A 21,768-nucleotide genomic window follows, 5' to 3' on the forward strand; every position below is an offset into this window, starting at 1 on the left:
CTTGTCCCCTGACTGCCCCCTCCTGGGACCCCTACCCCTAACTGCCCCCCAGGACTCCACTCCCTATCTAAGCCTCCCTGCCTCTTGTCCCCTGACTGCCCCAACCCTTATCCACACCCCCACCCCCAGACAGACCCCTGGGACTCCCACGCCCCATCCAACCACTCCCCACCCCCTGACAGCCCCCCCCAGAACTCCCAACCCATCTAAACCCCTCTGCTCCCTGTCCCCTGACTGCTCCAATCCCTCTCCGCACTCCTGCCCCCTGACAGCCCCCCCCCAGAACTCCCAACCCATCTAAACCCCTCTGCTCCCTGTCCCCTGACTGCTCCGATCCCTCTCCCCACTCCTGCCCCCTGACAGCTCCCTCCCAGCCCCCCACCCCCCTGCTCCTTGTCCCCTGACTGCCCCCTCCTGGGACCCCTGCTCCTAACTGCCCTCCAGAACCCCACCCCCTACCTAGACTCCCTGTTCCTTGTCCCCTAACTGCCCCCTCCTAAGACCCCCCCCCAACTGCCCCCCAGGACCCTACCCCCTACCTGTACCCTGACTGCCCAAAACTTTCTCCACTCCCCCCAAAAAGCCCCCCCCCGTTTCTTGACTGCCCCCTCCAGAACCTCCCTGCCCCTTCTCCTGCCCCCTGGCCCCCTTACCCTGCTGCTCAGAACAGGGTGGCTACGCTCCCCAGCACAACAAAACCCGGTCCCTGGCCCTGCACAGTGCTGCCGGACCGGGCTGCGGGGAGAGCTGCCGGCTCAGAATGCAGGGCGGATCCGGCTCCTCTACAGCTGCTCCAGAGTCCAGCCCGGGACTTTCCTGCAGCCCTCCCAGCTGCTCGCTCTGCTCTGCCGGGGGAGGGGGGAAATCCCGGACATTTTGAGTGCTTTACAAATTCCCCCCGACGCTATTTTTAGAACAAAAAGGAGGACATGTCCGGGTAAATCCGGACGAATGGTAACCCTAATGTTAATAGAGCTAAGGATGTTTTTTGAAGGTATATGTCTCTACACTCGATGCCACTGCTGGTCAGGAGGGGAGTGACACTATGAAATGTGGTGGTTTTGCCATAGGTGACTTGTGAAATAACTCCTTTTTCCCCCATGACTTATGACACTTGATCAGTCTCTCAAAGGGCCTTGACAGGTTCTCTCTGAAGCATGAGCCAATTTCTGTTTTCAAAGTCTTATCAAGAATCTTTCAGAACGAGCAGGGCTGAATAAGATGTTATCAGGAATCTTTCATACCCACCACTGCTAAGCAACACAGATTTATATCTCAACATGAAAAGACCACAGTTCCCAACTGAAACAACTCAACTCTGCGTCAGTAAAAAAAAATCCGATGATCCACAATGCCAAATGAAATAAGGCCAGATCCTCTATTTGACTTAAAGTAGTCCGGCTTCATTTGGTTTCAGTGGACCTACACTGATTTACACCAGCTGAGAATTTGGCTTCTGTGCTGTTTTCCTGCTTTAACCAAGTCAATAATACACACAACTGACTTTGGAGTGATCTATTTAAAACGATCCATCTTTATTCTGCACCAGCTGAGTCACAGGCTCACAGATACTAAAAACACAAATTGAACCACATGCATTCCCAGTTGTACCATATTTTTGCTTTGAGCCTAAAGTTATATTCATGGCTTTTCCTTTTCTATGTTTATATTGGTGATTTGGGGATTGTGTTTGTTTTTTCATCCTGGCCCTCTGTACATTTAAATGCTAATGCACAGTAGCCAACCTGAGAGCCAGTTTGTTTTCAATAGAAGGAGGTGAGCTTTGAAAATATGGTAGGAAGTAAAGGTCACGTACAAGCGCTGTGTTCTTTTGATGGGGCTGCCATTAATTTTGGCAATGAGGTTATTCAGCAAATTACGATGGAAGAAAAGCTGCAGAGACGTGTGGGGCAGCTGAAATTTATAATGAAATAGTTGCCTGTGATTCTGGTATGCTGCCACATTGGGTACCATTACCATTGAGTTGTGTAGAAATGCTGAAAGTATTAGTCATCCTGCTCTACAGTTTGTAGCTACCTTTGGCAGCCTTGCTGAAGTTTGAAAGTCACAGCTAAAAATACTGAAAACACTTCTGAGCTAAGTGAGATCTTAGCTTTGAAATCCTAACCCCCTTTTCTTTAACTATCTGTTACTTTCCACTTTTCATTCACATTGGAACACCATGGGCACCTCACCACCTCCCAGGAGCTGTGGCTGAAGCATGCTCCATTTCATTGATTCCTGACCGGCATAACAGCCTCTAAGGATTATTACAATATTGGGTGATTTAGAGCAGCCCTAAGGCAGCTTTAAATTATGCTGAGAGTTTAACCAGCCACTGGTTTCCATGTTGCCTGTTGTTCTCCTTAAGACAGTTGAAGACTCACCAACGAGACAAACATAGTTGCTGGAAATAACAGGCTCCAGTAAAACTGTATTTCTACATTGATTCTGCAGATTGTTGCAAAATTGCCTCTGTCCATTTGAATTTATCATTGACTTGCAACTCAGCTTCTTTTCTCTTCCTGAAAATGAATAGTCTTAATAGCAGCCTTGAAATAAAAATGTTACCTTAACTCTGATTCTCTCTCCCATCTAATAAAGAATAATTTACCTCCCTGCAACCTGTACATTCCAATTCATGGTTTGCTTCTGAGGCTTTATAGACACTAACATTTTCCAAGCCTGCTGCTTGCTGTAGGGTCATTATCAATCAGAAACTTATAACAGCGTGAACTTGGGATAAACAGCCAACAACTGGAAAGTTGTGGTTGTAAACGTAAGGCGCTACATTAGGCCCTGTTGAGTCTGAACAATAAAATTCTTGCTGCAGTTACCACACCCAGTTTGCACATATTCATTTGTTGCTGAAACTGAAAAATGTGCAACTAACTGTGACAGCCTCACAAATGAAGAGTTTCACAATGGAGACTTCAAAGCTGAGTTAAAAGAATAATACGTTGGCACTAATCTAATACTTTCATCCACAGCTCTAAAAGTACTTGAGTGTTCTTCTTTCCATTTTACAGGCAGGTTACCTAATTTATCATACAGTACATAGCTGCGTCAGAGCTAGAACTCAGCCCTTCTGGGCCCTAGGCCAGTGTTCTACCCACTGCTCTACTTTCCCTTCCTGTACAGAACATTCCCATAATGACAGACTGCACGAAGGAGCTGAAAGCAGTCAGCATGCTGAGGTATGACCCCATGTTTTCACAAGAATTCATGTATAACGCAGTATAACTGCTTACTTGAACCTCAAGGCACGCACAGTGTGGGCTAGATTCTCAGCTTCTGTAAATTGACATCGTTTAATTGAAGCCAGTAGAGCAACGCTGATTTACTCCGCCTGGAAATCTGACCCACCTTGTTTGCCATGTGGAACAAATGTTCCCACACAAACATGGTGCCACAAAGTTTTGCACTCCCGAGTATGGCCCTGAAAATATCAGCATATTATTGGCCCACCAGAAGAAGTGTTGTCTAGAGGTTAGAACATGAGTGGAAATCAGGAGGTCTGTCAGGGACTTACAGTGTGTCCTTGAATAAGCCACTTAACCTCTCTCCTTCAGTTTCCCCATCTGTAAAATGGGAACAATAAGGCCAATCTACCTACTGGCCTGAATGGTTGTGAAAAAGGGGTTTCACGGTCAGATGCACGAGTATTTGCAGAAAATGAATTTGAAATGTGCATGAATGAGGTACTCATGTTGGAAGTGCTCACACCCTTATCTACTCAGGAAATGGAAACCCTGGGACTTATCTCATCAATCATAATTAGGCAACACCCCCCACATTTTAAATGTGAACAGAAGGCTTGTCTACACAGCACCAGCAAAGCACACCAGAGGCGTGTGATGATTTGTAAAGTGCACTAATGTGCTATGCTCTGACTGCCCCATGTAGACTCAGCTTCCATGCTCTACACAGTGTCTAGTTTGTATTAACATAGTCCCGTTTCAAACAAGACTATGTCAATGTGAACTAGGTACCTTTAGTGTGCAGCGGGGTTCACACAGGGCAGTTAGTTAGCTTTACAAATTACACCACTTTGCTAGCACCATGTAGACGCAGCAAGTCTCAGCAAATGATTGTCAGGGTTACTAGGCAAGCTGAGCTTTAGAGCCCCTTTAGTCTCTCTTGAGTGCACCCCTCCGGCGACCGGCCTCGCTCTCTTCACCTGTCTCAAGATGGAACCATACAGTTGTTCCAACCACTCTGAGACTGGAGCCCTAGGCTGCAGCCCCACTGGTTCCCAATTGCGTTAACCCAACGGCATTTGGCACTTCTAGGCCTTTTCCTCCAGGAGCCTGTGACCAATGAGCTGGTTAAAGTGACTCAAAACTAGCTTTGTCAAAACAAAGCGTTATTTATTCACCCAACGGTACATAGCACACAGGGCAACAGGCAGGGATTTCCCTACACCCTCCCTCGGGGGAGTGTACCCCCCCCCCGAATTTCCCCAACACCCCCCCTCCAGTTTTGTGAACTAGTTACATGCAGTGTTGCCAGTTTAGTAATTGTTTGGAAATTGAAATACACACTTTAAAAGCACATACGGTGTATGATAAAATACGTGTATCTGAAAAAGTAGAATAGATTTGAAAAGTATAAACATAGACTAGCTTCCTTATACAGCTGTTGTTTTTTATGACAATGTCAGTGCATTCACGCCGGTGATGGTGGCCAACCTAATAATTTCAAATGATGATTTGTAAGCAAAGTCTAAATGAACTCTCCCTGACAGCTAGTGATGAGCTGGAGCTGGGGGAAAAGGCTTCAGGACCAGGTGTGAATATAAATACAATCTGATCTCCCTAGGTATCCAGCAAACAGAGCTGCATTGCCCAAGTGATAGATTTTGGCTGGGGTTGGGTTACGAATCACTTGAATGCAGGGTGAGGGGTAATGAAATGTTATTCTTATTGTATGAGTAAAGGGATGTAGATGTAGTGCTTCATAGAAGGCTTGAGTAGCCAACTTTAATTTGTGTGATGATTTTAAAACATGAGTTAAATCTAATAAAATGGTTATGAAACACTTTTCAGTTTTTACTATGGTGCCATAGAGCCTACCTTCACCCTCACGATCTCACCCCTCATCGGCCCTGACCTCCCACCCCCGTAAATTCGAACACCCCCCCCCATTTCAATTCCTGGGGAAAACACTGGCAGGTAAAACCCATAAAAGGCCTGTGTGCATCTCTCCCTTCACCTACACCTTAATTTTTCTTTGCAAGCTTAGGCAAGAGCCAGTCAGCCCAGTCACCTTCAGCTCTAGGCTGGGGAAAACAGACTACTTGGTGCAGTTTCTGTGTCTCTTTCTGTCAGGGATTCAGTTCCAGCCACTGCTGAAAACCTTCTCAACCTGCACTCCTTCCTGCCTAGGCTAGCATCTTTAAGTTCTGAGTGTACCCATTGATTCTAGGTTCAGCCCAATAGGAGTAAACTTTGACAGCCTACTGGGTGCCTGCCAGGTCAAGGATATTCCCCACTTAACAGTTTCCCTCAGGATCCTTGGTGTTCTTTAGGATAACAAATTATTTTTGCCATTATTTTGTTTCCTCTTGGTTTCCCCCTTACAGCCACCCTTGATTTAACTCTTTGCAGTCAGGCAGGGTAATATCAATATTAAAAAAAAAAAAGAATAATTCCCTCATTCTTTGTAGTGATCAATCCATAAAGTAAAAATATTTGCAGGGAAAAAAACAAAACATTTGAATGAAAAAACATAGTAGGGGAAAAATCACAATTTACCTGTGGATATTCCAATGGAAGATAGAGGCTGAACTGATCTGATATGTGTTATGAATTATTTGCTCAGCACTGCTCTGTCACTACCCCGAGGCTGTGTGTAGGGACACAGGACCAGTATTAACAAGGAGAAAATAGATATGCCACACAATGCATATTAAATAAATTGGTCCTAAGTGGTTATTTCTCAAACTAGCAGTTCCCAAAGAGAGATTCACAGGTCGCTTTTTGGTGACTGCAGAAAACTGACTGACATATTGAGGTTTCCGATTGCTAAATTGTATTAAAATATAGCTAAAATGCACTAAATACTTCCCTAATGTTACTTTGCATGCGAACAATTGCTGTAGCTGCTACATCGATGTTATGAGATCATGAATGGGAGGAGACATACCCATGAGACAATCTGTGTATTAAAATGTGGTCCATGCTATGCAAAACTCTGGGAACCCCTGTCTTAACATGTACATGTAGACGACTTGCTCTTTTCTAGCATGGATACCAAATCTTTCCAGAGCTGAACTATTCTTTTATTCTAATGTGGCTTTTAGATGCACTTGAAGTGTTCTGGATCAGATTCTGAGAGGAAACGACTACTCTATCAACAAGTTGTATCTCTCTCTAGTTAATCGTATGTGTCTTTAATTCAATATATCAACATAGGAGAGGCAGTGTGCCAGTTACCAGGAGTAGGGACAGGGCAGACTAGGCTACAGAATACTTGACCTAGCCAATGCACCACTTCCTCTGGAATTTTTAAAATTTGTTTGTTTTCCAAATTACCCAAGACCAGCAGCCACAATTTAAGCCTAGTTGAAGTCTCAAATGGAATCCAATCTAGATGCTGTTGGAGAGAGAAGGAGCAGATATTTAGAAATTCAATTAAACTGCAGGTGCTGAAAACATAGCAGTCCAAACATTAAAAAAAATAAATCTTTGGAATTAAGGGCTCACCTTGCAGTGCCCGCTACAATGGACACCAATCACATAACTGCTGAAGATATGCTAAAAAAGATTATGCAAAGATATGCATAAAAATCTTTATAATAGAGATGGGACTGAACTAAGACCACGGATCAGAACCTTTGAGCCATAGCTGAACCTGCTCCTGCAATGGGCCCAATCTGAAGACTGAACCTGATCTCTCCACACTTTGAGTTGGTTCAAATTAGGATCTGGATTTCAAACTCCCCAATGGGAGAGAGTTTAGATCTGGGTTTTTGATTCACTAAACGATAAAAAAAAAAAAGAAATTAGGGTCCGGATTGGAGTTTTGGTTTTGGATTTGGTTTCTAGTTAATACAGGGCATTTTTACAGCCATGCCCCAAATTTCTTGGGGCTAATTCTCCTTCCCTGCCCCCACGGGATATAAATAACTCCCAATGACTTCTGTCCTGCATGGAGAGAACCAGTCCCATGTTTATTGGTCTGAATAAGCTGTTGACTAGCATATCCCTAGAATGTTTGATTCCTACTCTCTCACCTTATTTTCCTTCAGGAAACCGTGTGAGGGAAGATGGTCACATTTTCTTGCAGAGTAATTCACTATACTACCTAGAACAGAAATGTGGGTGGAAGGCATGAGTGAATTGGCTGCTCCACAAAGAGCTGTTATGTTAGATCTAACTGCTTAGATATTCTTAATGCCATATGCTCTTCTTACTTGGAGCTTTCTGACTAATATAGAAATACTTATTAATCTGTACCTGTTTTCATGTTATATGTTAAATGTCTGAGTCAATTTTTGATTCTATTGGCAATGGAAATAACTGCAACATTCACATGTTCAGGTATATTTTTTTCTTTAAAAATGACATAATAAAGAAAAATGATAAATACAGTCTAAATCTGAAAGGGTTGAAGGGCACCCTTCTCTCCCGTTGACCTCACTAGGATCTGTGGAGTCATCACTTTCCAGGAAGTGCTCAGTGCCATGCAGAACCTTACCCTGAGTAGGATGCAGAAACTTCTTAGATGATTTGCATAAATTATAGTCCTCAACAGGCCAGTTATGATGTGGAACTGGCAACTGGCCCGGAACAAAAAGACTGTGCAGCAACAACAGAGCATCACGAGAAGGGAGGTTTTTCATGTTGATTTTGTAATAATTACACTGAAAAATGCAGCAATATGTGAATTCTGGGTCTCCATATTTATGAAAACTCATAGCTGAATAAAGAACAGGAGTACTTGTGGCACTAAGTACTCTAGGTGCCACAAGTACTCCTGTTCTTTTTGTGGATACAGACTAACACGGCTGCTACTCTGAAACCTGTATTTTAACTAATTATTAAAAGGGGGGTATGGTTAGAATTAATTCTTCCTCACACAGCATGTAGCTGGACACTGCCAGAGCTAGCCCGGTCTCCAAGTCCATTCAGCCCTTGGCCTCTCTTTTGAGTCTGCCAGCAAGAATGCCAGTTAGTGCCACTTGCTGAGGCAGTGGATTTCGGACCTGCTCACTGAGGATTGGGCTCCAAATACCATTTCACTGAGCCCACTAGACAGCAATCAGCTGTGTCTCCTGTTTGTTTGAGAGGTACCTTGGAACAATGAGTATGAGTGGAAGGAGAAGACTTGGCATCATACCTGCCTAATATCAGGCCTTTGGCCTCAGCATCAGGCTGCTTTGGGGAGGGTTCCCAGGCTCTCAAGGTTGCCTCCAAAACCTCAGGGCCTTTAAAAATGCTGCCTCCCTGAGTGAAACAATGCATGAACTACTCCTCTGAAAATGATGTTGAAAAGGGAACAGAGATGCTGGAAGGGCTGTAAGGAAGACAGCTCTTACGCCTCACAATTGTCCATGTTCATTTAATATTATTCTTCTGATTTAAAATAAAATAATAATTATATATCTATCTATATCTATATCTATATATAGATATACTCTGAAATTTATTTGATGGCAGAAAAATTCTGAACCTGCGGGCTCACTGCTGGGTCCTGTTGGCTCGCATCTTCACACGCAGTTGGGAAAGGAGTCCATGGTCCCTCCTGCTCATGAATGGGAAGTACAACATACGGTCAGAGGGGACCAAGGCTTTGGAGATGGGCAGGAGTGGCAGCCTAGCAGCTGTCTGGGGAAAGAATATGGGCAGCTTGGGGAACCGGCCTGAAAGGCTGACAGGGAGCCAGCTGCAGCCATGTCAGGTAGATGTTTGGGAGAAGCCCGCAGAAGAGGGGGGTTGTGTGGATGTGTCTACAGAAGCTGGACAGAAGAACGGAGCCCTGGCTAAGGATCTGCAGGCCAGTGCGTCATTGATCCCGGGAGGATGTATCACTGCCACAAGGCCAGAGGAGACCCATCCTCATACCCCTCAACTAGGCTGTTGCTAGGGGCTGGCTGGGAACCGTTGGTCCTTCTTTCACTTGTGACTATTAATTGTGCCAAGGGTATAAGCATCATTAGCTTATGGCCAGGGCCGCCCGGGGGGCTAGTGGGGCAATTTGCCCCGGGCCCCGCAGGGCCCCCCACGAGAATATAGTATTCTATAGTATTGCAACTTTTTTTATGGAAGGGGGCCCTGAAATTGCTTTTCCCCAGGCCCCCTGAATCCTCTGGGCGGCCCTGGTTATGGTAGCCCCAGTTAAGACTCTGTGACAGTTTAATGGACACACTCCCCCCAACCCCCTGGGGTAGTGCCTGTAGAACCTAGTGCATGGAGCACCTACAACACTTGTCTCCAAGCTCCTGGTGGAGCCAGCACTTTCCTAGGTACATAGGGGCTGGGGTATCACAACACTGGTGTGACACCCTGCAGGAGGGGGTCCGTTACGGTACCTAGGGGAGGTGGGCAGGCGATATAGCCAGGCAGAGGCACCTCTGGTTTTCCGTTCCCTGTTGGAGGCCGGTGTGGTTGGCATCCAGGCTGTCAGTCCTTGGGCACAGCACCCTGTGGGTCGGACAGGTGTGCTGGATGTGAGCCCGGGGGAGTCACTGTGTAACGATCCAGGCCAGGTTTTGAAGCTGCTGGCGCCTGGGCCCAGCAGCTGTTCTGGTCACTGGGCTGGGATCCAGGCCGGGTTTTACAAGGGGCGGGAGCCTAGGTCCAGGACAGCGCTAGTGCGGGGCAGGGCGCGTGCGAGATCCAGTCCGGGTTTGCAGGCTGCCGAGCACGGGGCTGAGCCGCTGTCCCGCTGCCGTCGGTGGGATGAGCTCCCCGGGGGAGAGCCGCGCTGTTCCGTGTGCGCCCAGCCGCCTCTGCCAGGTAAGAGACTCCGCGTCGCCCGCTCTCAGGCGGGGCCAGCCACCGCTGCCAGGTGCCCGGCTTCGCAGGGAGCCCGCACCCTCAGCGAGTGCCCTGCCCCGGCTCCGGAGCGGCTGGGCAGCTGCCCGCGCCCCCCTGCACTGGCACCGGGGGTCGAGGCTGCATCCGAGCCGCACCAGGCTCGCTGGCTGCTCCGGGAGACGCACCATCAGCCTGACCCCATTTGCCTGAAATCACTTTTACCTCTGAGAAATCACCTCCCCCCACAACTACACACTCGGGTCCTTCCTTTGTGTCCAGTTCGTGTACCTGGTGCACCGGCCAGCACTGGGGTGACTCCCCGCTGGCGCGCACCTGGTTCTGCTGTTTACACCTGTGCAAACGGGGTGTAAAATGGTACCGGATCAGAACACTAGAGTTTCGGGCTCATTTCACACAGGTGTAAACGGCTCCCTGAGGTTCAAGGAAGTGCAGGATCAGACCCTTTCTGTGTAGTCCACGTCTCTCTTTCCCCCCGTTAGGCCCCGATCCTGTAATTAGGTGCATGCCAGAAACCCCGATCTCAGGATCAGGACCTTAACTTACTGTCCCCACTCCCCTGCCCCCCTTGTTTGTTTATGTGAGTAGCTTCCACTGCAACAGGGGAGAGGAAAAATAGCTTTAAAAAGCAGGAAAATATGTTTGTAAAACTATGGAAATGGGGATTCAAAAACACTGCCCAAACCTGGCTTATAAATTGTTTTTTGTGATTGGCTAGATTAATTAAGTTTATGTAAAAAATTTTCCTTTGAAAACAAGTATACCATGGACAGGTCCAGATCCAAACACCCCCTAAACTTTGGGAGTAGAGGTCTTTGGAATTAGACCCCTGATCCCAACTTTGCAGCTGCCTGGTTTATCTCTGAGTTGAAGTAAATCTAATTTCTGACCAGCCCCAAACTTTGTGGGGAAGAAAGGTTGAAACTGAAATCGATTTTGCTGTTCAGCTTCACTCATCTCTCATTATAATTAATATGCACTGACTGGAGCATATTTATTTGCAAAGTTGAAGGTTGTCCTTTTAAAAAGTATTACAAGTTACCATCCAGCAGATATGGCCAGAAGAGAAAAGGGAGAGCTCGGCCAATCTCTGAGTTACCTGCAGAAAGCTGGAGCCATTCTGCCCTCTGCAAGTTAACAACCTAAACTTCGAAATTCATGTTGCTTTTGGGAAAAGGGAAGGAAGAGGAGATGGGAAAGAGGGGCAAACAAATGAAGCAAAGTATGAAGAGTGTATTGGTCACCAGGAAACAGGTTGCCATTGAGATAGTCAGCTAATCCCCCCCCCCCCCCACACACACACACACCCTGCTACTGTTTTATTGCCACCTAATCCTATCTAAACTGCAAATGTGATGCTGGTACATCTGCAAAGTCATGTTGATTTTAATAGTTGTCACTATGTGGATTAACAAATCCTGCTTTGTGGAGACAATCTTGTCAGCAGGTATATAGTTCCGCCCTCAGTCCAGAATGCAGAAACATTTGCTCCCTGATATAAGAGGAAATATCTTGAAGATGGTTCCGGCAAATTTGCATGGGTAGAATAAAATGAATGGCAATCAGGGTTAGCAAGAAAATCAAATGAAGGTGGCCTGGGAAGAATATTTGATTTAATAACAAGGAAGAATAATGGGGCTGATTCTGCCCCCTGAATGCCATTCCAGGACCACAATATGCTCTGGGCTCAGCAGGATATGGCTACTGTAATGTTCTACTCTTCCCCTCGCAGGCTCCAGTGCAGGGGTTATGCTAGGGGTAGGCTCCAGTGCAGGGGTTATGCTAGGGGTAGGAGGGTGTGTGTGGCTTTTGTTTATCACCACAGGGACATGGGGCTGCTGTGCAGCCCCTAGGCACCCCCAGAACTGCTCTAATTTATGCCAGAAGCCTTTTTAGCCCTGTTAGCAACCTAAAATCTGGGTGTTGTAAAGGTGGCTTTAAACTTTAGTGTTAGAAGTTGATTATGAGAATTTGCCTCAATGTTAGAAGTTTAGAAGTTAGAAGTGATAGTTGGTACGACACTCTTGTTTTTGCATACAGCGAAGGGCCCTGTATTTGTTTCACTTGTTGCCAAAAAATGTTGGCTTACAAATCCTGATGTACCCCGAGGCAGTATGATCCAGTGGATAAAGATGGGGAATCAGCACTCCAGGGTTCTATTCCCTGGTCTATTGCTGTCTTGCTGTGTGACATTTGTCAAGACCCTAACTTCTAAGCATGTTGGATATTACCCAGCTTTGTAAAGTGCTTATAGGAATGCTGTCACTATTGTATATAGAGACTGTATCATTGCAGACTTTGACGATCTACCATAGTACACATTTATATGATGGATGTGGGATAAGGAACTCATTACCACTTAAGTCAATGGGAGTCTTTCCATTAACTTCACTGGGACCATGCCCTATATGATTTCATATTGTTGCCAATTCCAAATGCCTTGTCACTGTACAAGAACACTGATGTCATGTCTTTGGTTTTTGACCTCTCTTGAACATGGTCAGAGCTATGGACATATGAATTTTCATTCCATTAAATCATATCTCCTAAATGAAACTTACTTTCATGAGTTGTGTTGTCAAGGCTTTCAGCAATCCATTATAAAGAATGGTTTATGGCCAGTATCAAGAATAAGATTGAGGCAAGCGTGGCTGCTGGTTGGAGGGGGAAATGAACAGCTGCAGCAACAACCAAAAAAAGAAAGTTCCAAAATGCATTTGGAATAGTAGGAAAAACGTTCCAGGTGGCTTTCCCTAAGATACAGAGATTTTTATAAAGTAGGTGGATCTCCCTGACAGCTGCTACATCAATAGCCGTTTCTAAGGGATGCTGTCAATACACTGTCCTGTTGTTTTTCTGCTTTGTATTGTTTCAGATATTTCTTAGAACCTGGAATTGAAGAACTCCCCCCTTACCTCCCCCCCCCCCACTGGATTTTTCCTGCTCCTTTTGTCTTTGTTTTCCTCGGCCTTCCCTCTATCCTGTGATCCTTAATTCCTCTGGGCCTGTTTTATTTTACTTCCTTGTTCATGCTCCATTGTTGTGGATAATAACGAGCCCTACTCTTAGAGCTGTGCTGGCAATTTCTGTTCCCTCTGCAGCTGATCACTCTATGTAAACAATGGTTTTGTATGAGTAATGTCTATTTTTGGCTATTCTCATTAATTTTATTATTAATAATATATTTGTTCCCTAAGCGGTGAATATCATATTTAGAATCAAGCTCACATCCCCAGCCAGATCATATAGGCCATGTTGTACCCTCTGCTTCTGTCATGGCACTCAAGGGACAGGCTACGTATGGCATTTGTTCTTCACTTCCAAACCCCCACAAATGATCATTTTGGGGTGGGAGGGAAGAGAGGGGACAGGACATAGTCAGCATGGCCCAGATGTAGCAGGATGCCAAACTTTTGTGAGTAAGTTCATAGTGACTGATTCAGCATTTGACTTCCTCATACACACATGGGGGGGGGGGAGGATGGGATAACCCCTCTTTCTCAGGGGGAAGAGGGATTACAGGTCTAGTAGAAGGTGGGGGGAGCTTCTCTGAAGGAGTTGTGTTGACAGGAGCCTGGACAGTCACAGATCCGCCATGAAGATGGCCCTGTCGTCCACACATTCCTCATGGATTTTGAGGGGTGAGGGGGAGATTTGCTGGTTTTGAGGATTGAACCTCCTGCTTCCTTCCCTCCCCCATGGAAGAACTCTACAAAGGAGGCCCTCCCTGAGTTTTTGGTCTCCTACATGGTCCCATATGACACTCTAGTGGAAGTGTAAATCTCTGTGTGTGGTGTTGGGTGTTTGGTTTTTGTTTTTGTTTTTTGTTAGCCCTAAGTTAGTGGTTTTCAACGTGGAGTCCACAGATGGCCTAAGATTTCCAAAGGGCTCTGCACCTCCATTTGAAATCTTTTAAGGGGGGCACACACACAAAATTCAAAACGACTGCCCCACGCTAATTGACCCTGTCCATTTAATAAACCTGCAACACTGAGTCAAAAGATTCTTTCCCGCCCTCCCCCCCATAGTTTGCAAGTAGGCAGCCCTTAGACGCACGATAAGGCACAGCAAGGACAATGTTTTCATTGTGGGGCAGGCATGCTTTGATTGCATTCTAAATCAATACTGTTATCTACAATTCAAAAGGTTATAGGAAGAATAGAACAGTAACAAATTATCTAAGTAAGGTGGTAGTAAAGTCAAAGTGAATAAGGGCCTGTTCTGCCGTTGTCAGTAAACTGCAAATCTGCACAGAGAGGTAAGAACTGATCTTGTTGATTGTGGAATCAAAATCAAATAACCTTTTATAGCTTAAACCTAATGGAACAATTAATATTGGGGGTGGGGGGAAATGTTGTAGATCAGGACAACAATTTACTGACTTTCACTTTCAGTGGCATATTTGTCAGTGTACTTGAATAAGCTCACCTCATTGCAAGCTGTTCAAGTTGAGCAATTACACTCTCGGTTACCCCTGTGCAACCCTATTGGCTTACTTTAATGCTACAATGCACAATAATGCGCATCGTCCAGTATACGCCCCAATTTGATACAACTGTGCAACCCTCTGCACTTACTACATCTCGGCACCCTGGGTCAACTGTCACTGGGGCGGCAGGTGTGTAAATATGGGCAGGACTCCAGTTCCCCCCATTGAAACCTTACTGACCTAATTTACTACTGCAGTGCAAAACTGCACCTGTATTTGGGGACTTAGTTCCACTGGCTTGGATTACTCTTGGGAAGTAATCCCAAGAGTAATCCAAGCCAGTGGAACTAGGTCCCCAAATACAGAATGGGGGAATAGTTTTGCTGTTGCGTGCTTCCCCCTTGGTAGCCTCTTCCTGGATACTCTGTAGGTGCTGGGAAGGATAGAAGAGAACGGCAGTCTTGACCTCATCACCATTATCTGATGCAGTTTCTTTCTCCACAAATTGAAACCTCCCTGAGGGCAGATTTGGGACAGCTGTTTATGGAGAACACCCAGGAGCATGGTTCCTGACAGACATGCACACCCATGGAGAAGAACTTGGGAAGCAGTATGTATAGGCCTTTGTAAATCTAGCCTGCATTACAAGATTTCCCTCAGTTCTCCCTTGCTGCAGAGAGCCAATTCAGAGGAAACTGGCCAGGCTCATCTCCAAGTTTGCAATGGGATTTGTCTCTATTGTAGGCTTCTCCGTGGAAGGGGACAGTAGGCCACGGTCTAATGTATGGTGCAGTTTTGCACTGCAGTAGTAAATTAGGTCAGTAGGGTTGCAATGTGGGGAACTGACGGCAGAATTTTGGACACTGCCATTGAAATAAAAGGTTTTAGAGAATGACAGCTTTCCATGTGAACGCTCAAAAAATAAAAAAACTTTAGTCAATGACGCAAATGAACCAGTTGTGATCTGAAATGTCCTGTTCCCCTGTCTTCCTGGAACATTAATGCATGTCTGTGGGGTTACACAGCTGTAAAGAACATCTTGGCTAGACAGAAAAGTCAAATTAGTTACTAAACTGATTTCAACTGGTTGCAATCCTTGTTTGAATTTCAGCTTGATTTAAACCAGAAACTTAAACATCTTAAGCAAAACTGAAATGAGCATCTCACAGGAGTTTGCACCAGTTTACCTGAACCTGCTTAAAATCACCTTTGGTTAAGCTAGTGTAGCTTTCTGGTATAGACAAGGCCTTAATGTGGGCACAACTTGGCCTTCACTACGTAATGAATGTTGCACTTATTTCGCATTTCAGTATGAAACTCAGTCTGACCCTTTCCTGTTGTGCGAGCTGCCCTGACCCTTCAGATGTTATGGATCACACTTCACTGGATGGACTCTAATTTGGGGACCTTTGAAGTAACAGTGGAGCATTGAGGAAGGGCCCAAGTATTTTGTTTTTCCATATTCTTGGCTAACAAGCACTGCCAAAAATGTGTGTCCTGCCAGCTCTCCTCATCCAGCCTGTTGATCAAATGAAACCTGCTCCAGTAAATGAATGTGTGATTGTCTGTGTTTGTATTGGAGAGTTACATCAAACCTAGAAAATGGGTGCCCAAACAGAGCTGACTTGTTCAAAAATATTCCTATGTATGGATTTGTTTTCCCACCGAAGAATGTCTGCTAGGAAAGGGTGTAACCGTAGCTAATTGGATTACTGTACATGAAGTTTCTTTTCGCTGTATTACAGTTCAGGGATTTGCAAGGTAAGAAATGAAAGTGGAATTGGGTTTTTTTCTTTTGAAGCCTTAAATATTTAATGTCTGTCCAATATCTAAAACAACACTAGGTCTGGACCCAACTCCAGAAATGAACACTCCTATAATCTGGAGGGGAGTGGGTGATTTAAAAATCCCAAACTAGATCTGAGCTTTACTGTTGACCCTTTTCATGACCCTGGGCTAAATCAAAACACTGAATCTGACACAGCAACATTTTGGGATCTGGATGCAGATCTGGGACTGAACTTTGCAGCTTGGGACCACCTTGCACTGCAATTATTTGTAAAATATTTGTCTCTGACAGCTTATTTTAATAGCCTCGAAAAGGAATCCTACCTCGCAAGTGTAGCTCATTTCAAGTCACTTGTTTTAGTCCAAGTTACCTATGCCCCTTACTACACTGGAATCTCCTCTCTTTCATTGTTGTCGTTTACATCACAAAGAATTACGAAACTGAGATTATGGAAAGAGTTATTGACCTAGAAGGAAGGAATCCTATAGCATCCTAAGTTTGCTGCATGAGTAACTTTTTGTGTGTGTTGGGTCTTTGTATCGCATTACGTCCCACATTTTAGATCTTGGCAAGTTGAGAGGTATGGGAGGAATTGGCTTCCAGGGTGTTCAGCCTGGTATGAGCTCCTGCTTCATTAGAAGTAGCCAAATAAGTTTTTTTTATTATTAATATTGTTGGGAAGAAAATAGGGCTTCCACTCTGAGGCTCTTTGCTGAATGCTGACTCTCGCTTGCTGAAGAGCTTGCTGGGATGAGGTTATATGACAATGGGAGTTTATGCAGTGACAGAGGCTTAACTACAGTGTAGTTATAATGTCTTGGTTGATCTGACCCGTTCCCTGATTACCAAGTAGTTGCTATCCCATTGAGCTCATAACAAGTGAGGTTAGGGAAGGGACTGACTGTAATAAGCAAAAGGAAATGAAGACAAATCCTTCTGGGTGTGAAGCAGCCCTGGGGTGTGCAGGTGTCTGTTGGGGGGTCATGAAAAAGTCAAAAGTGGTAATAAGCAACCGTCCTCCTCCTTCCATCCTGCAGTTTCATCATTAGAACAAGTCTAATTTACATTATCCTGTTTGTTTTAAGGTGGCACAGTAAGGCAGATTCAAACTGTGTTTAAAAAGGATGAATATGGACAAACAGGAGGGGACAAGTCCAAAGTACAGGAATGTGAGATGATTTGTCTAAATACATGCCTTCCTCCTGCAGTGGTTCAAATGAATCATTCCTGGGCTTTGTACTGATAGGATCTCACCTGCAGATATTTTTCCTAGCACTGTTTGTTTTATTTTTACACAGCCTTTTTCAAGTTGCCTCACAAATAAACAATGTAGGCAGTTTAAAGGGCATCTTCCACTTTCTCTGAAGCACTTACAAAACAGGCAACCACGTATTTAATGCATAGATATAATGTGGTGAGGTGTTTTTTCTTCTTCTTCTTCTTCTTCTTTGGGAAGAACAGCATTATTAAGTGTTGTGAGGGGAAAACAAGATGTTTCCATAATGGAAGTTGAAGTAGAACAGCACTCAGGCTTGATTTCATGGGGAGCTCAAGGATGGATCATGATGAGGATGGGGAGTTTAGAAATCCTACCAATTAATAAAAGTGGTAATTGCAAGGTGGCAGGAGGAATATCTTCTGAAAAGTCTTTTTATTTTGGGGGTGTAAATCCAAATTCTGCACAAGGACATTTTCTGGACTTTCAGAGTATAGGAGCAGAAGAAGAGCTCTGTGTGGCTCAAAAGCCTCTCTCTCTCTCTCTCTCTCTCTCACCAACAGCAGTTGGTCCAATAAAAGATATTGCCTCACCCACCTTGCCTAGTGAGCATTGTACAAAGTTTCCCACCCAACTTCTTCACTTTCAGTACACCTGAACCTTCATCTAGACCCCATTCTCCCTGTTTCCCTCCCACCTTGTGTCCCTTGCATCTACAGGGGATTCCAAACTGAAGATAGAGACAGAACAGACTTTAGCCACCCTCTTGTGCTACAGTAATAGCAAGTTCTTTAAAATGCTGGCATCCTCTGCTGCATTTGGGACACTGCCATGCCTATTAAAGGGGACAGTAGAGGTTTACTCTGTATCCCTGTGGGCAGTGCTTGTTTGTGTTCTAACAATACACCTACAATGAACTACATCCTGTAGAAGCTTTGCAAATATTCCCCACCTATGAAGTAAACAGAACTTTCAAATATTTAAACTAAAGAATCCAATTAACAGAAAAGGGGTTTTGGTTTGTGGATTGAGTCACCTTTTTCTGTTTAAAAAAAATTTTTTTTAAGGCATTGATGTGTATAAAATACAGTCATTCTCTTTAATTTAACCCAATAAGGTCTACATATCTTTTTTTCATAATAAAAGAACCAGGGATTACCCATTCCAATTAAAAGGCAACATTTGAAACTGATAAAAGGAATTCTGTTTTAATATGCAAAATTCACCTGCAGAGTTCTCTGCCACAAAATATCATGGAAGGGGAGAGATGAGTAGAGTTTAGTGAAGCATTAGAAGTCTAGTTATATAAATAACACCAGTTACACTAAGTAAGATACACATTTATGAGGGATATAAATCCTCATGCTTCATTCCTAACATAAGATGAACACTATCTGATGGGTTAAGAAACTTACTACTAGTGCAGAATTGTTCATTACTGTATTTCTTGCACAGTCTTCTGAAGTGTCCGGTACTAGCCTCTGTCAAATGTTGAACTAGACTAGACCATAGACACGATCCATTATGGCAATTTCCATGTTATTAAGATCATTTCAGCAAGAGCTGTGCAAAACTGGAGTTTTTTGGGGTTCACTGGCAGTTCCAAAAAATTGGGGGAGGGGTGTGAATTGTTTTTGGGTTTACCTGAAATGTCAATTTTTCTGTTCGAAATCTTCAGTGAAATGTTTTCATTTATTTTTGGTTGAATGAAATGTTTTGATCTTGGGGTGTGTGTGTGTGTGTGTGTGTGTGTGTTTTTTTTCCTGAGCAATTTTGATGACGCCAATTTGAATTGCAACATGTTTCATTGACACTGAATATATGTTTCACCTGAGAAATTTCACCCAGGTCTAATCTCTGTGATGTCATTTGTCACTGAACACTCTTTCTAAGCTGTTTATGGAGATCTAAGAGTTTTATCAATAGAAAAAAATTCTATTGGGAGTCTCCATCATACCAAGAGTTATTAGACTGTTTATAATGGCAGGCAATACTGAAACTGAGTCCAGCCAAGATCATACTCTTGTCTAGTAAAGTGATACCTTTTGTACCCATGTAACATGAGTAGTTCTGAGAATAAAAAGCCATTGATTTAGTCAGAGCTGCGTTCCTCCATTGGTTCCTCCCTGTTTACCCATCATTGTGCTTTCAGTGGGAATGACCAATTGGGTCACGTACAACTCCTGTCATGTACAGAAGGTGGGTTTAAAAAAAAATCCGTGGGAAGTTGAAGTAAATAAAATTTATTCTGCTGCAGGATTTCCATTTTGAGATTGGGGAATTTAACCAATCAAACCCCTCACAGAAGCAACTCTGAAAGGTGAGAGATCTTCACAGGTAGGCCTTGACCAATGCAGAAAAGGTACAGCTGTAAAGAAGGCATTCTCACGGGAGACTGATGTGGAAAACCACACAGCCTTCTTTGTTGAAAGTTTATTCTTTATCCGATCAGCTGTTTCTACAGAACTCAATCACTTGGTTTTATTACAAACACTGGGCATGATTGCCCTTTCACAGGGGTGTAAATCCAATGGAACTCCATTACAGTCCATGCAACTATATTGCTGTCTAAGTGAGAGGAGAGTTGTGTCCATAGTTTTCTGAAAAGTTACTCCATTAGAAACAATTACATTTAATTCAATTTCCACACACTAGCCTACAGCCACTCATTGTTTGCCAAAGCTAAGGTGGCTCAGTCACTATTGGTGGTGTATCTTATTTTAAGAAGAATATTGTGCACCTCTGTGAAGCACCCCACCTGAAGATGTAAAAAGGACTTTACACATACAGATGAATTAAGCCTTACAACATCCTGGTGAAGTAGAAAAAATCTCTATTTTATAGCACGGGGAGGAGAAACTGGGGCACAGAGTTAGGGGCATGTCTAGGCCACACAATGAAAGTTGCTCTATGCAGCAGTTAAACACCCATGGCTGGCCTGCGTCGGCTGACCTGGGCCCCAGCCCAAGCCCAAACATCTATCCTGGAATTTTACAGCCCTGCGGCCTAAGCCCCGAGAGCCTGAGTCAGCGGACATGGGCCAGCCATGTGTGTTTAATGGCTGTGTGTAGACATCCCGAGTCAGTGATAGTGTTGTGAGTAGAATTTAGATATTCTGATTTCCAGACCTGTGCGTTAGCTACTAGATTGTGCTCACTTTTGAGCATGAGGGCATGTCGGCAGCCTAGGAAGCTCTAAATTTTACTTTCTAAGCATGGTACACTGACAACTCTCCCTCTCACCCAACTGGTCTTATCTGAAAAAGAAACTGGTATGTGCAGTTTAGAACTCTGCTGACTGCATCTGTATTAATGTACCTTCGGGCCTAGAAATTTCTGGCCTTGTCTAAGGACAATAGAAAGAGTTTAAGTATATTAGGATCAAAAAGCACCCCAGCAATGGTATTTGTCCATTACAATAAATATTGCTGGTCTAGATTGGGGGCGGGGGAGATAACATGCTTTCTATTCCACTTGAATCTTGGGAGGATGTTAAACAGCAGTTACCAAAATTAGCCATTTTTTTAAATCCGCAGGTCCAGATAACTTGCAAGAGCTTTAAAAGAGCTGGCTGAGGACCTCACGGGACTGTTAATGTTGGGGTTTGTTTTTTCTCTCAATGAGTCTTGAAACACCAGGGAACTTACAGAAGACTCAGACAGTTAATGTTATGCTAATAATTAAAAAGGGTAAATGGGATGACCCAAGCAGGCCTGTCAGTCTGACATCTATCCCGAGCAAGATAACGGAAAGGTGCATACTGGACTCTAATAAAGAATTAAAGGAGGGTAATGTAATTAATGCCATTCAACATGACTTTATGAAAAATAGATCCTGTCAAACTAACTTCTTTTTTTTTTTTTAATTACAAGTTGGTTGATAAAGGTAACAGTGACATAATATGCTTAGATTTCTGTAAGGCAGTTGGCTTGGTACTGCATGACATTGATTTAAAAAAAAACGCAACTAGAAAGATATAAAATTAACATGACACATTAAATGGGTTAAAAGCTGGCTAACTGATGTGTCTCATTATGTAATTGTAAATGGGGAATCCTTGTTGAATGGGGGTGTTCTGGTGGGGTTGGTTTTTGGTCCTACACTATTTAACACTTTTTATTAATGACCTGGAAGAAAGCATAAAATCATCACAGATGAAGTCTGTGGATTACACAAAAATTGGGGTAGTGGTAAATAATGAAGTGGACAGGCCTCTGATACGAAGCACTCTACATAGCTCTGTAAGCTGGGGGCAAGCAGACAGTATGTGTTTTAATATGGCTACAGATATATGTATGCATCTAGGAAGACAGACTGTAGGCCAGGCTTGCACA

The 21,768-nt window shown here is 44.1% G+C and overlaps 2 protein-coding genes across 3 annotated transcripts in view; one reads left to right on the forward strand and one right to left on the reverse strand.

Annotated features, from left to right (window-relative positions):
* The window catches only part of LOC135973540 (uncharacterized), a 904,472-nt gene that overhangs the window by 563,038 nt on the left and 319,666 nt on the right, over positions 1-21,768 (reverse strand). The window lies entirely within an intron of this gene.
* The window catches only part of LOC101953796 (synaptotagmin-like protein 4), a 68,772-nt gene continuing 56,804 nt past the window's right edge, over positions 9,801-21,768 (forward strand). The window contains exon 1 of one of the 2 annotated variants that reach the window (XM_005291832.5): positions 9,801-9,962. The gene's annotated coding sequence lies outside the window, so the exon portion shown is untranslated. The remainder of the gene's footprint in view (positions 9,963-21,768) is intronic. The other variant, XM_065557291.1, reaches the window with a different exon arrangement.

Source organism: Chrysemys picta, chromosome 9 (assembly GCF_011386835.1).
Source record: "Chrysemys picta bellii isolate R12L10 chromosome 9, ASM1138683v2, whole genome shotgun sequence".
Classification (NCBI taxonomy): domain Eukaryota; kingdom Metazoa; phylum Chordata; order Testudines; family Emydidae; genus Chrysemys; species Chrysemys picta.